The 11,504-nt window shown below is 40.8% G+C and overlaps 1 long non-coding RNA gene across 1 annotated transcript; it reads left to right on the top strand.

Annotated features, from left to right (window-relative positions):
* Positions 1–3,860: 3,860 nt before the first annotated feature.
* On the top strand, positions 3,861–5,857 carry LOC135392785 (uncharacterized). The gene is made up of 12 exons (XR_010422221.1): positions 3,861–3,962; positions 4,022–4,057; positions 4,114–4,137; positions 4,193–4,222; positions 4,279–4,305; positions 4,364–4,390; positions 4,450–4,476; positions 4,540–5,201; positions 5,297–5,320; positions 5,430–5,453; positions 5,511–5,548; positions 5,719–5,857. It is a non-coding gene; the product is annotated as an uncharacterized LOC135392785 (long non-coding RNA).
* The last annotated feature ends 5,647 nt before the right edge of the window (positions 5,858–11,504 follow it).

The raw sequence follows: 11,504 nt of genomic DNA, 5'->3' as shown, positions 1-11,504 counted from the left end.
TCATGATTTATTGTGACATTATCGAATCATCTCATATAGGTGCAAAAAAGTTTCCCATTTTGAAACTCGTCCCATATTTACCTAAAGATGATCCCCAGATTCATTACAGCTTCCATAACGTGCAATATTTGAAGCTGTTACAGAACGAAATCACGTCAATTTCGATTAAGTTGTATGATGAGACAGGTCGTCCACTTCATTTTAGAGGACCAGGTCGTACAGCTGTAGTTCTACACTTCAAAAATGTATCTTAAAGAAGTGCCAGAGATCCATTATGGATCAGGACTTGGTGATCTAGTACCATACAAAGGGCCTCTCTTTCAAACTGGGAATGGCTTCTTTAGTTCTTTGCGTAAGCTAGCATTGCACTATTGCATGGTGCAAAGCCTTACATAGCCCGTACTGCGATGAGCGCAGCGAAAAATTTGGCGAAAAAGTTATCTGAAGGGCAAAACATCAAGCGAGCACTGAGAGCAAGCTCAAATGAATTAGGCACACAGATTTTGAAGGATATTGCAGGCAGCGGACATCGAAGGAAAAAGAGGAAGAGAAGAGACATTTTCGATTAATCCTCTGTAACCATGAAATAAAGAAGACACTTTTTTTTCACATTTTGATGTTTCTTCTTTATAAAGAAAAAGGTTTTTCTATGGAAAAGGGTCGCACTCCGAAAATGGCGCCCAAGGGGGGTTAGAAGTCGGGACAATGGGTCGCCCCCTTTCACATGTAGAAAGTGTGGCGGGCAATGCTTCGAAGCGGGTTCGCATTCTGAAAACAGCTGGTCAGCGGGGGGTTAGAGGAGTGGAACGGCTGGTGGTTAGCAAAAACGGACCATGCTTGCCTGAGGACAATGTCAAATGGTAAGGGGACTGGAGGACAATGATTCCAATCGTGAACGGGATCGCATTCTGACAACAGCGGGTCAGCGGGGGGTTAAAAGTGTGCATCAGCATCCAAGCTGGTTAGAAGTCGAACAATGGTTCGCATTTCACTTGTAGAAAGTGTGGCGGACAATGCTTCGAATCGGCCATCGCATTCCGAAAAACAGGTGGATCCCAGGTAGGGAGGTAAGGGGGTTGGAAGAAAAAAAGAGTCTTTTTGCTCAGGTAAGATGCTAACAAATAAAGCTCTGAGGAAAGCATTGTATCCTTTCATTTGCAAAGATGTCGCAGGTCAATGTTGTACACGCACAGTCCCAGCTGGCTTTGAAGGGGGAGTGTGGGTTATTCAACATACCTCCTACCCAAGTTTCAATAGAATCATGCGAGGCGCAAGTTTATTATCCTGTTTCTACAATCAGCGGAGGAGAATCGACGATCGAATGGAACATAACAAATCTCTCAGACTTGTATCTCGATTTATCATCTCTGTATTTTAATATAACTATGCAGATATTGAGATCGGACGGGAGTGAACCAATTACCCGAAGAGCAGACGGTGTCACTGAGGACATTGTATTCCCAGTCAACAACTTGGGTGCCGCATTATTTAAATATGTAACCATTCACTTGAATCAACGTCTTGCAAGCAACAACTGTTTGAACTCCTATCGATGTATGATTGATACCCTACTTCATACGAATACTCATCTGCAGAAGACTTTAGATGATTGAGCAATGTATACATATGACACAGGAGAGCATGCAGCAAATGATCCAGTCGCTCGGGATGCAAAGTTGCGCATAGCTAGGACAAGTGGGGGGAAACTATTTGAAATTGTCATGAAAGTTAACACCGACCTCACAAACCAAGGAAGGCTTTTGTTACCTGGTGTGGGGGTTCGAGTGACTGCTCTACATAATTCGGATAGCTTTAGATTGCTAACTGGCACCAATGAAGCTCATAAGCATCAATTGAAAATCCACAGCGCGGCACTTGTAGCACGCAAAGTCAAAGTTAGCAACTCAAGTTTTATTGCACACCAGAAAGCCCTTAGATCATCCCCGGCATGTTACATCATGCGTGGACTAGAAAGCAAAGTCCGCTCGCTTTCGCCGGGCCTTCATGATGCAATCTTTGAAAACTTATTCCCTGATAGAATTCCTGATCAACTTACTGTATGTAGTAAGCACCGAGGCTTATCAGGGTGATTACAAGTCGAGCCCCTTTTGTTTGGAGCATTTTAATATTAGTTCTGTAACACTATCAGTTGATGGACACAGGAAGCAACTATCCTATGACTGGGAAAATGATCTGGGTAGAGCAAGCTACTATGAATTCTTGTATCAACTGAATGAAAAACATGTTGAGTTAAGTTATGAAAAATATAAAAAAAAATCATTTATCATGCGTTGGAACTTGAGTGCTGACGAAAGTTTTGGTTCCTACTTTAATCCATTGCGGAAGGACAATTGCAGGATTGAAATGAAGTTTGCTAAGCCATTACCTTGCGCAGTGTCGGTTATACTTATTAGTGAAGTACCCAAGATTTTATCAGTCGATGGTGATCTTGTTGTTCGAGTGGACTAAGCATGAATGTGTTTGATCTGGAATTATTGTTTTCTCTGAACCATGAAACTTTGAATACGTATCGCGGGACCTTCGCAATTGATATGGTACCAAGTTTAACGACAGAAGGGTTTATAGTTATCAATACACACCCACACGACGGTCCCGGAGAGCACTGGCTATTGTACATGAGAGACAGGAATGACAAGTACATCTATGTGGACAGCTTTGGTGTACCACCGATTGAAGAAGAGCTGCTAGATCTACCTGTTGATCAGTATTGCGAGAAATGCATTCAAAGCATTTACAGCTCACACTGTGGACTTTTTGTTTGTTTCTTTGCTACCCGCCTTTGTAAGAATTACCAACTCAAGAGCATTGTGTCCTTATTTGACAATAACCTTGTACACAATGACCTCAAGATAATATAAAATGATTGAAGAGGAATACCTCATTTAAAGAAAAATGTCTCATTTTATTTCTTCAATGTACAGACCTCTTTAAGATAGTCCTCCAGACTCGACACCTTGCGACAACCATCTTTCTTGCGACGCACGATGTATTCCGAGTGTTGGATGTAAAAGTTTCGAATTATTGGTCGCTTGAGTCCATATTAAGTATGGTTGGAGAGATATTGTCACCCTGACGATACCGTCGCAATAAGTCACACTTGATGGCGACGAAGCGTTGGAGCCTCCGACTAATCTTTCCTCGTTTCGTCCGCATCGGAAACGGGAGAATTTGCATAATGAGACGAAAATCAGCCTCTGGCCCGTTGCAGTTCAGATAGGAGTTTAATTTCATCAAATCCTTGTACGTCAGCCATTGTACCGTCAAAGCAAATCGTTCGCTGGGCTTCATGGTTGATCCGAGCTTGGATGGCAACCGAGATAAGGTCGGATGTTATTGTCTAGCCAATGAGATGGATTTGATGACCACAATCCACCACAATGACAGCGTCGCAGATGCTCATCATATTGTATAAAGAAAGTTCTTGGTGGTGGCTTCAATGTCTTCACAAGAGGAAGATCCCCGTCAGGAGACAATCAGAATCTTAACAAAGAATCACATTTTTTAGAGAGGGAAAAACGGGAAAACTTTCTATACATACAATCGTCCTTGGAGACTGCGTAGCACTTCTGCGCTTCCATCGTCGACTGTGAGGGGGATGTTGAAAAGGAATCCGATGGAGAGGATGTGCATACTTTCCCTATTGGTTGCGTTTTTCCTTAGTTTGCAATTGGTCGTTTACTACAAAGACTTTTTGCTACATGTGGATTTCTCGAGCCCACCATCTTGTTGCTAAAAGTCCAGTATACAAAGTAGGAGAGGATGTGATATGATAATGAGGATGCGTCAGCTTTAAAAAACGAAGATTTGGTTCCTAGAGCATCACTTCGAAGCAACATGGCCAAGATGGTGGTAAGTTTTGATGGTTTTTACCTTAAAGTTAGGTTTCTTATGAAAGTTGTCTTTCTCAGTCTTCTCGAGTTTTGAAGATGATGATGATAGTGGTGAGTTTTGGTGTTTTTTCTCATCAAGTTCATTTTCTTAAGAATATTATCTTTCTCAGTATTCACATCGAGCCCTGTGTTTTACTTCGAAGATGGTAAGGAAATGGTGAATATGGAAAGCGAGAAGTATCTAAAGTTCCATTCTTTTCAGCGCCTGAGTCGCCACCACCAAGCTGTATGTATTAGCGACATTTCATAGATTTCATGTTAATATATGAGTTTCATTTCAGATGAATCAGTTTTTGTGGTAGTGAATGAAAGTATGTACCAGCATATGACTTTGATTAGTTGATCTTAATAGCAAATATCTTTTTAGATAATCACAGGGTACCACCACCAGAAAGTGAGTATAGTTATAGATCCCGTTTCCATGTTTGATCTTAATTGCAAATATCTTTTAGACGATCACAGGGTTCCACCACCAGACAGTGAGTATAGTTATAGATCTCGTTACCATGCTTGATCCTAATTGCAAATATCTATTTAGATACTCACTGGATACCACCACCTGACAGTGAGTATAGTTATAGCTCTCGTTACCATGCTTGATATTAATAGTTGTTGTCTTTGTTTTCAGACTACCCTGGCCCCCCTATGCAGTGTATGTATTAGTGAACATTCTCTTTCAGGATATAGTGTTCCAATGACATATCATTTTATGTAGATGATATTAATAGTTGTTGTATTTGTTTTTTTTTGTTTTTTTTTGTTTGTTTGTTTTTGTTTTTTTTTTTTTTTCAGATTACCCCGGCCCCCCTATGCATCGTATGTATAAGTGAATGTTCTCTTTCAGGATATAGAGTTCCAGTGGCATATCATTTTTATGTAGCCGATATTAATAGTTGTTGTATTTGTTTTCAGGTTACCCTGGCCCCCCTATGCATCATATATATAAGTGAATGTTCTCTTTCAGGATATAGAGTTCCTGTGGCATATGGTTTTTATGTAGCCGATATTAATAGTTGTTGTATTTGTTTTCAGGTTACCCTGGCCCCCCTATGCATCGTATATATAAGTGAATGTTCTCTTTCAGGATATAGAGTTCCTGTGGCATATGGTTTTTATGTAGCCGATATTAATAGTTGTTGTATTTGTTTTCAGGTTACCCTGGCCCCCCTATGCATCGTATATATAAGTGAATGTTCTCTTTCAGGAGTTCCTGTGGCATATGGTTTTTATGTAGCCGATATTAATAGTTGTTGTATTTGTTTTCAGATTACCCTGGCCCCCCTATGCAGTGTATGTATAAGTGAATGTTCTCTTTCAGGATATAGTGTTCCAATGGCATATCATTTTATGTAGATCATGATATTCATAGTTGTATTTGTTTTCAGACTACCCTGGCCACCCTATGCAGTGTATGTATTAGTGAACATTCTCTTTCAGGATATAGAGTTCAAGTGGCATATCATTTTATGTAGATGATATTCATAGTTGTTGTATTTGTTTGTTTGTTTGTTTTTTCAGATTACCCTGGCCCTCCTATGCAGCGTATGTATAAGTGAATGAAAATGTGGATGTTGTTCTTAATATTAGGTTCTCTTTCAGATCATTGCTGCTACTGTTGCAGTGAGTCATCTGGTTGGGTAAGCAATTTTGCGAATGCTGATTTTATATTATCTTTCAGATCCGGACGCCATTAGGGGCATTATTCAAGAACGTTTATTGCAATCATTAATTGATTTACTAAATATGTAATAAAAATATTTTCTGTTGTAGAAAATGTGTACTGTCTTGTATGTTTCTTCTGTTTCAGGTGTGAAGGTTTTTCCGCTTGGGTTTTCTCCATCACGCAGATTGGCAACACAATTGACAATTCCCAGCACCATTGGCTTTAATTGGCATTACTAAGCATCATTGGCTTTAATTGACATTAATAAAATATTTTTCACTTGTACAAATGTGTATGTCTATTGCTTGCATGTCTTCAGGAGGAAAGTATGCTATGTTAAATGACGATTCAAACTCCCCGCTCGTGGATGTATTAAAAGATGTGGAAAGGGAATAAGATGTACTTTGCATGTTCATGCATGTTCAAACGCGAGAAGGAAACCCCTCTCTACGCGACGCGCGGCCGCGAAACGCGCGGGGGCGGTCTTGGTGCGTGCTCCTCCTTGGCGCGAACGATCTTGCTCCAAATACCTTCCTATCTAGAGCGGTGGGGACCGATGGTCACCAGTATCTTCGGTTACAAGTCTCTTTCCCGCTCTACTACTCATATCAGAAGGGCTTTACAAAAATTAAATGCTGTATAGGCTAGACTAGAAACGAGACTAGATATACTGACTAGATATATATAATCCTACACTAGGAAATAACACAATATTACCTGCTTCATGTATATCAATAGGCTACAGGCATGTCACGAAATGCACAAACCTTACTGTCATTTGTACAAATAGTAGTAGTTAAAAATAATTAAGGTATATCAAGTTAAGGCACATCAAGACAAAACACTTTGTTCAGGAAGTGGATATCACATTGGGTTCGCTGGCTCTTTTGTTATTGCCTGGCACTTGCATAGACACTGACTGCTTTGTCGTTGCATATCAGAAGGGCTTTACAAAAATAAAATGTAGGCTGGATTAGAAAAGAGACTAGATATGCCGTTTTTTTTTATTCGTTACAAAATTTTACTAAAAAAAATAGTGGAGCAATTGTAGATGCCGTTTCAGCAGGTGGTTTATACGGCCAGACAGACATCCTGTAGGACAGCGAATGCAAGTGCTGCATGACTAATTAGCTAAAATTCATTAACTAAATTATATTAGTGAGATTTTTTCTGGGAAATGCGGCGATAGCAGAATTGCAGCCAGTCGTTATTCAAATCCATTGTCCTTATTAAGCAGCCTGAGAAGCAGCCATACTTCGGCATATAAATTGCCAAATTTCTCTATGCAAATGATCCGAAACCAGAACTACGCAGTACTCGAGCGCAGAAACAGCGACAAGCAATCGCGGTGAGAGGGCACATGCTTCGGAGCAATGGAGCTGGATGGAGTAGATGCAAATCTGAGATTGCTCTTCTACACAGATTACGCGAAGGGTGCGTGGTTGTTGCGCTCCAAAAGCGCATAGTTGTAGTTTCGGCTCATTTGCGTAGCGAAATTCATTTTACGTCGCTTCTTGGGGTGTTTAATAAGGACGGTGGCTTTGAATAATGATTGACTGCAATCCTGCCACCTCGAATTTCCTCCCCCCAAAAAAGAACAACTAATTAAGAAGTTAATTAATTTTAGTTGATTGGCAGTACAGTAGTTGCAAACGCTGTCCTACAGGATATTCACCTGGTCGTATAGCCCACCTGCTGAAATGGCGTCCATTTTGCCCCCTCTGCCACCTTTTAATAAAAATTCTGTGAATACAATGTGACGAATACAGACCCCCTGTATAATCCTACACAAGAAAAAAAAAAAAAAAAACTAATGATGTGCCAACCGAATCCTCGAATCCTCGAATCCACGAATCCCATGCAGGGATTCGTGGCCCAAAATGGCGCAGTGCCCAAAATGGCGAATGGAATCTTTAGAATCCACCGACCACGTTTGTTCAATTCTTTTTTCAAATTGGCGCCTCCGGAGACCGCCAAAAGCCTCATTGACCGACGGGTGTTTTCTTCTTTGTTTGGTTACATTGCTCTGCACTGAAAGAATACAGGCAGGAACTATTACATTGCAAGTTTAAAATTATTATGCTTTCGCTTTTGATTGTTGCTTTAGCTTTATGGAAATAATTCAGACTCGAGAATTTATGTATTTCTTGTAGTCGACGAACAATATGTTAAATGTGTTCAGTAAACTATATGGGTATACTTTCTCCCGAAACTGAACTGTTTTTTTTTTTGTTCATTAAACAAATGTATATCATATTCTGCTTCAAAACACTCTCCAGTAGAAGTTTTTCTTTTTTTCTTGGCTTTCTAAACTCTTTTTAAAGATTCCAGATTCGCAAGATTCGTGGATTCGCAGAACCTTCCTCGAATTCGGATTCAAATCCGAAAATTTTGTGATTCGTCCCATCTCTCTAAAGAACACAAGACTAACTGCTTCAGGTATATATATATATATATATAAAACTACAAGCATGTTACAAAATGTACAAGCCTCGTTGTCATTTCTACGAAAACAAGTATCAAATCAGTAGTCAAAAATCATTCATTCAACAAGAACACTATAGGTCCATACTCCGAAAGTAGCAACATCATTTTTGCTTTGCATTCTGCTGCGGTTGGCTTCGACAGCCTGTCCAAGGCCACCATTACAGATAGGGCGAACGCTTCATTCTCCGAAATCCTTTTGTCTAAGGTGTTTCGGCAGGTCTTGTTCAAAAGTGTCCGATTTTCTTCGCTTGTTCACTCTGTTATCTGGCAGCTGACCTGACTGGACCACCCCTGTTGCACTCGACTTTCAGTACATTGTGCTGCTTGGGTACATAGGTGGGGAGTAACGCGTTACAAAGTAGTGCGTTACCGGTAACGTGTTACATTCGAGTAGTGAAATATGGTAACGCATTACATTTGGGAGAAAAGTAATGAGTAACGTGACGTCATTTCATTTTTAACAACTAACGCGTAACGGCGTTATGCGTTACTGCGTGTTCGGGAACTTGAAAGCTTGAGCGAGGACCGTGCCTGCAGAATCCGGGAAAATCCCCGATTTTTTCTATTCAACTCCAACAATGACAAGAAGGTCACATCGACACCCACGAAGAACGCAAAAGAAGGGTTGTTGACCTACCCTGGTTGAGGTGTCACCTTTGTTTACCACCTCTGTTTTTCACTCCCTCTGGTATTTTTCGGACGAATGGGGCAAAAGCGGCAGAAAAATAGCCTCTACCCTCTGAACAAGTAACAAAGTACCAAGGAAATGGCTGTTTGGATTTGTACTATATGAGATAAAAGGTCACCGTCTCTATCAACCTTGACAAGGAGCACTCACTGGTCATTAGGCGTCCTCTCAGCCCAACGGGCGAAGCTCACCGATGAAAATTTTGAACATCAACTACTTCTATATATATATATATATATATATATATATATAAGCAGGAAAAATAAAATATATATATAAGCAATAAATCGTACATGTAAGTTGTGTTCATGCGTGACCCTTGTTTGTGCCCAACATTGCTTGTATTGATTTGCGGAATGCACTTATGTGACTCAACCAAAATGGTACATATTATAAGGACAACTGGTGAAGTAATGCAAAAGTAGCGGCATTACTTATCAGAAGTAACGGCGTTAGTAACGCGTTACCTACTACCGCAACAGTAACGAATAACGTAACGTGTTACTTTTCGAAAAAGTAGTGAGTAACGGTAGTGCACTACAAAATAAAAGTAACTTCCCCACCTATGCTTGGGTACCTACGTAAGAATTAGGCGTGAATGACAACTTTAGTGCAGATACTTACAAGGGCATACGTGGCTTATGAGAGTTCAAGAGTAGCACAAAAAGAATGAAAGGAAAAAATAAACGAAAAAAAAAAATACACTGCACAGTACAAGGACACCGTGCAAGCGTAATTATCAGGGATATCTTCGCACCTTATTTCGGCTGGTTTACTAGTCCAATGCAGCCATGCGCCAACACATTAATCAACCATAAAAAAAAAAAAAAAGAGGATGATGAGTTGCTTGCATACGTCATCTACACCATTATTACATTTGGATCTGCATGCTGGTTTCAGGAGCCGAGTTACTTCTTGTACCAATGCACATCTCCACACATTCCATAGATACTATAATTTTACACGTAACATTGAATAGACCATAATTTTATTGAATACACAGAGATCATAAAACTACCTGACTGCCCCGCATAATCCCTCGCAACAGGTAAACAAGTACACTGCAAGATGGACAGAATACAGGTGCAGTTGATGTGTTCTGTGGTGAGTCTTAGGTGCAAAATGGGGTCATTCCCCACAAACCAGTGAAAGGGGTTGCAACGCCATCATCCCACATGAACATAAAAGCTTCTTTGTACCAATGTATGTTTTACAAACCAAGGTGGGAATAGTGCGTAGAAAACGGGCACCTTGAATAGCGAAACCCTAGCAGCTCTGATGTCACAGCCCTTGGGGCCATCAGTGGAATTGGCTGCAGCTCTGAGGTCTTTGACATCTGCGCTTTAGTCGGGCATCTGTTCGAGGGCTTTTATCTCGGGAAGTATGACACATAAAAAAAAAAGGTTGAAAAGGTTGATCAGTATCATGGAGCACAATGCATGATGCACTCATGATGTAACAAACCACATCTATGACAGCATCCGGACCCCTTTAGTTTTTCCATGACACTTCATGTAGATCAAACGGCTAAGGAACATGGAGTACCATTTACTGTGTGCACGGAAATCTTGTGCTTGTTTCTCCATCCCCTACGCTTCTACAGAAGCCACCGATTAATGGTGAATGAGATGCCAAAAACTAAAAATCCTAGGCATGAGACTGGTTGTACACGTTCACTGAAGCCCTTCTGTTGTCCACTTGCATTTAATGCCTTGCAGAGTTGTCAGCATTGTAGTGACTCATTCACTGTAACTCTTGGGATGAGCTTGTGTAGTCTCTTCCTTCTGAGACTTCTGAGATGTTCTGAGGCTGGAACACATAGAAAGGACACACATCCTTCCGTTTGGGGGCTCATGAACAGCCACCGTCCACAGAGATCGAGCAGAGCGCCAGTAGGCTCCTGGACATACCTGACATGAAAATTAGCATTATTAGAATTCCTAAAACAGACAGAACCGGCTTGTGCAGTAAAGGTGCCATGCAGTTCTCTGTTTCAGTAGTTTTCTCACACACATTCCTCATGTGTAGATACAATATGGTGCACACACAGATAAGGTGGGAGTGGTGCTGTGATATCTTAGATACATGATCGAGAAACAGCACTGAGGCAAGGCAACTTTTAGTGCACACAATGGCGGGATGTCTTTCAGAAGGGGAGGTACATCCCCTATCCCCCTCAACACTTCAAATGTTCCAGTTCCTGTAATTGAGGAATGCAGGACAATTGCTTAGTAATCACTGCTCGCTTGAAATACTGTAAATCACCTTCATTGGGCCAAAGCTGCTTTCCAACGTCTTGATGTGCACATCTTGCATGGAGACCTTGATGCTCATGAATACGTGAAGCAACGTTATGATCCAAATATCGATGATATGCCATAGTATCGTGAGCCATTTCACCAGAACCAGGTTTCCATTGTCATTGCTTGTCTATGTGCGCACACATGTGCAAGCTTACGATACTGTGGCACCATTATTGTAGCACCAGATGTTGCTTCACCAGCACTGCTCTATGTACTTTTTCCTGAGGCCTAAGCAGGGAGAAGCAGAAATTATAATTATACGTACGTGTTAAGGCTAATATTGCTAGGAAATGTGCAAAAAGTATCTACATATTTAAGCTACAAAATGTGATCAACAATATTAACAGCATAGCTTTCCCCCAACTGTACCCCTTCTAATAGGAAATATGTTGTCAACCAATGCACACAGGCTGGACAGCATACATGTGTTATGACGGTGTGCTACAAAGGAA

The sequence above is a fragment of the Ornithodoros turicata genome, chromosome 4 (assembly GCF_037126465.1).
Source record: "Ornithodoros turicata isolate Travis chromosome 4, ASM3712646v1, whole genome shotgun sequence".
NCBI classification, from domain to species: Eukaryota; Metazoa; Arthropoda; class Arachnida; order Ixodida; family Argasidae; genus Ornithodoros; species Ornithodoros turicata.
The sequence above is the reverse complement of the archived record's forward strand: the minus strand, read 5'-3'. Positions and strand labels throughout refer to the sequence as shown.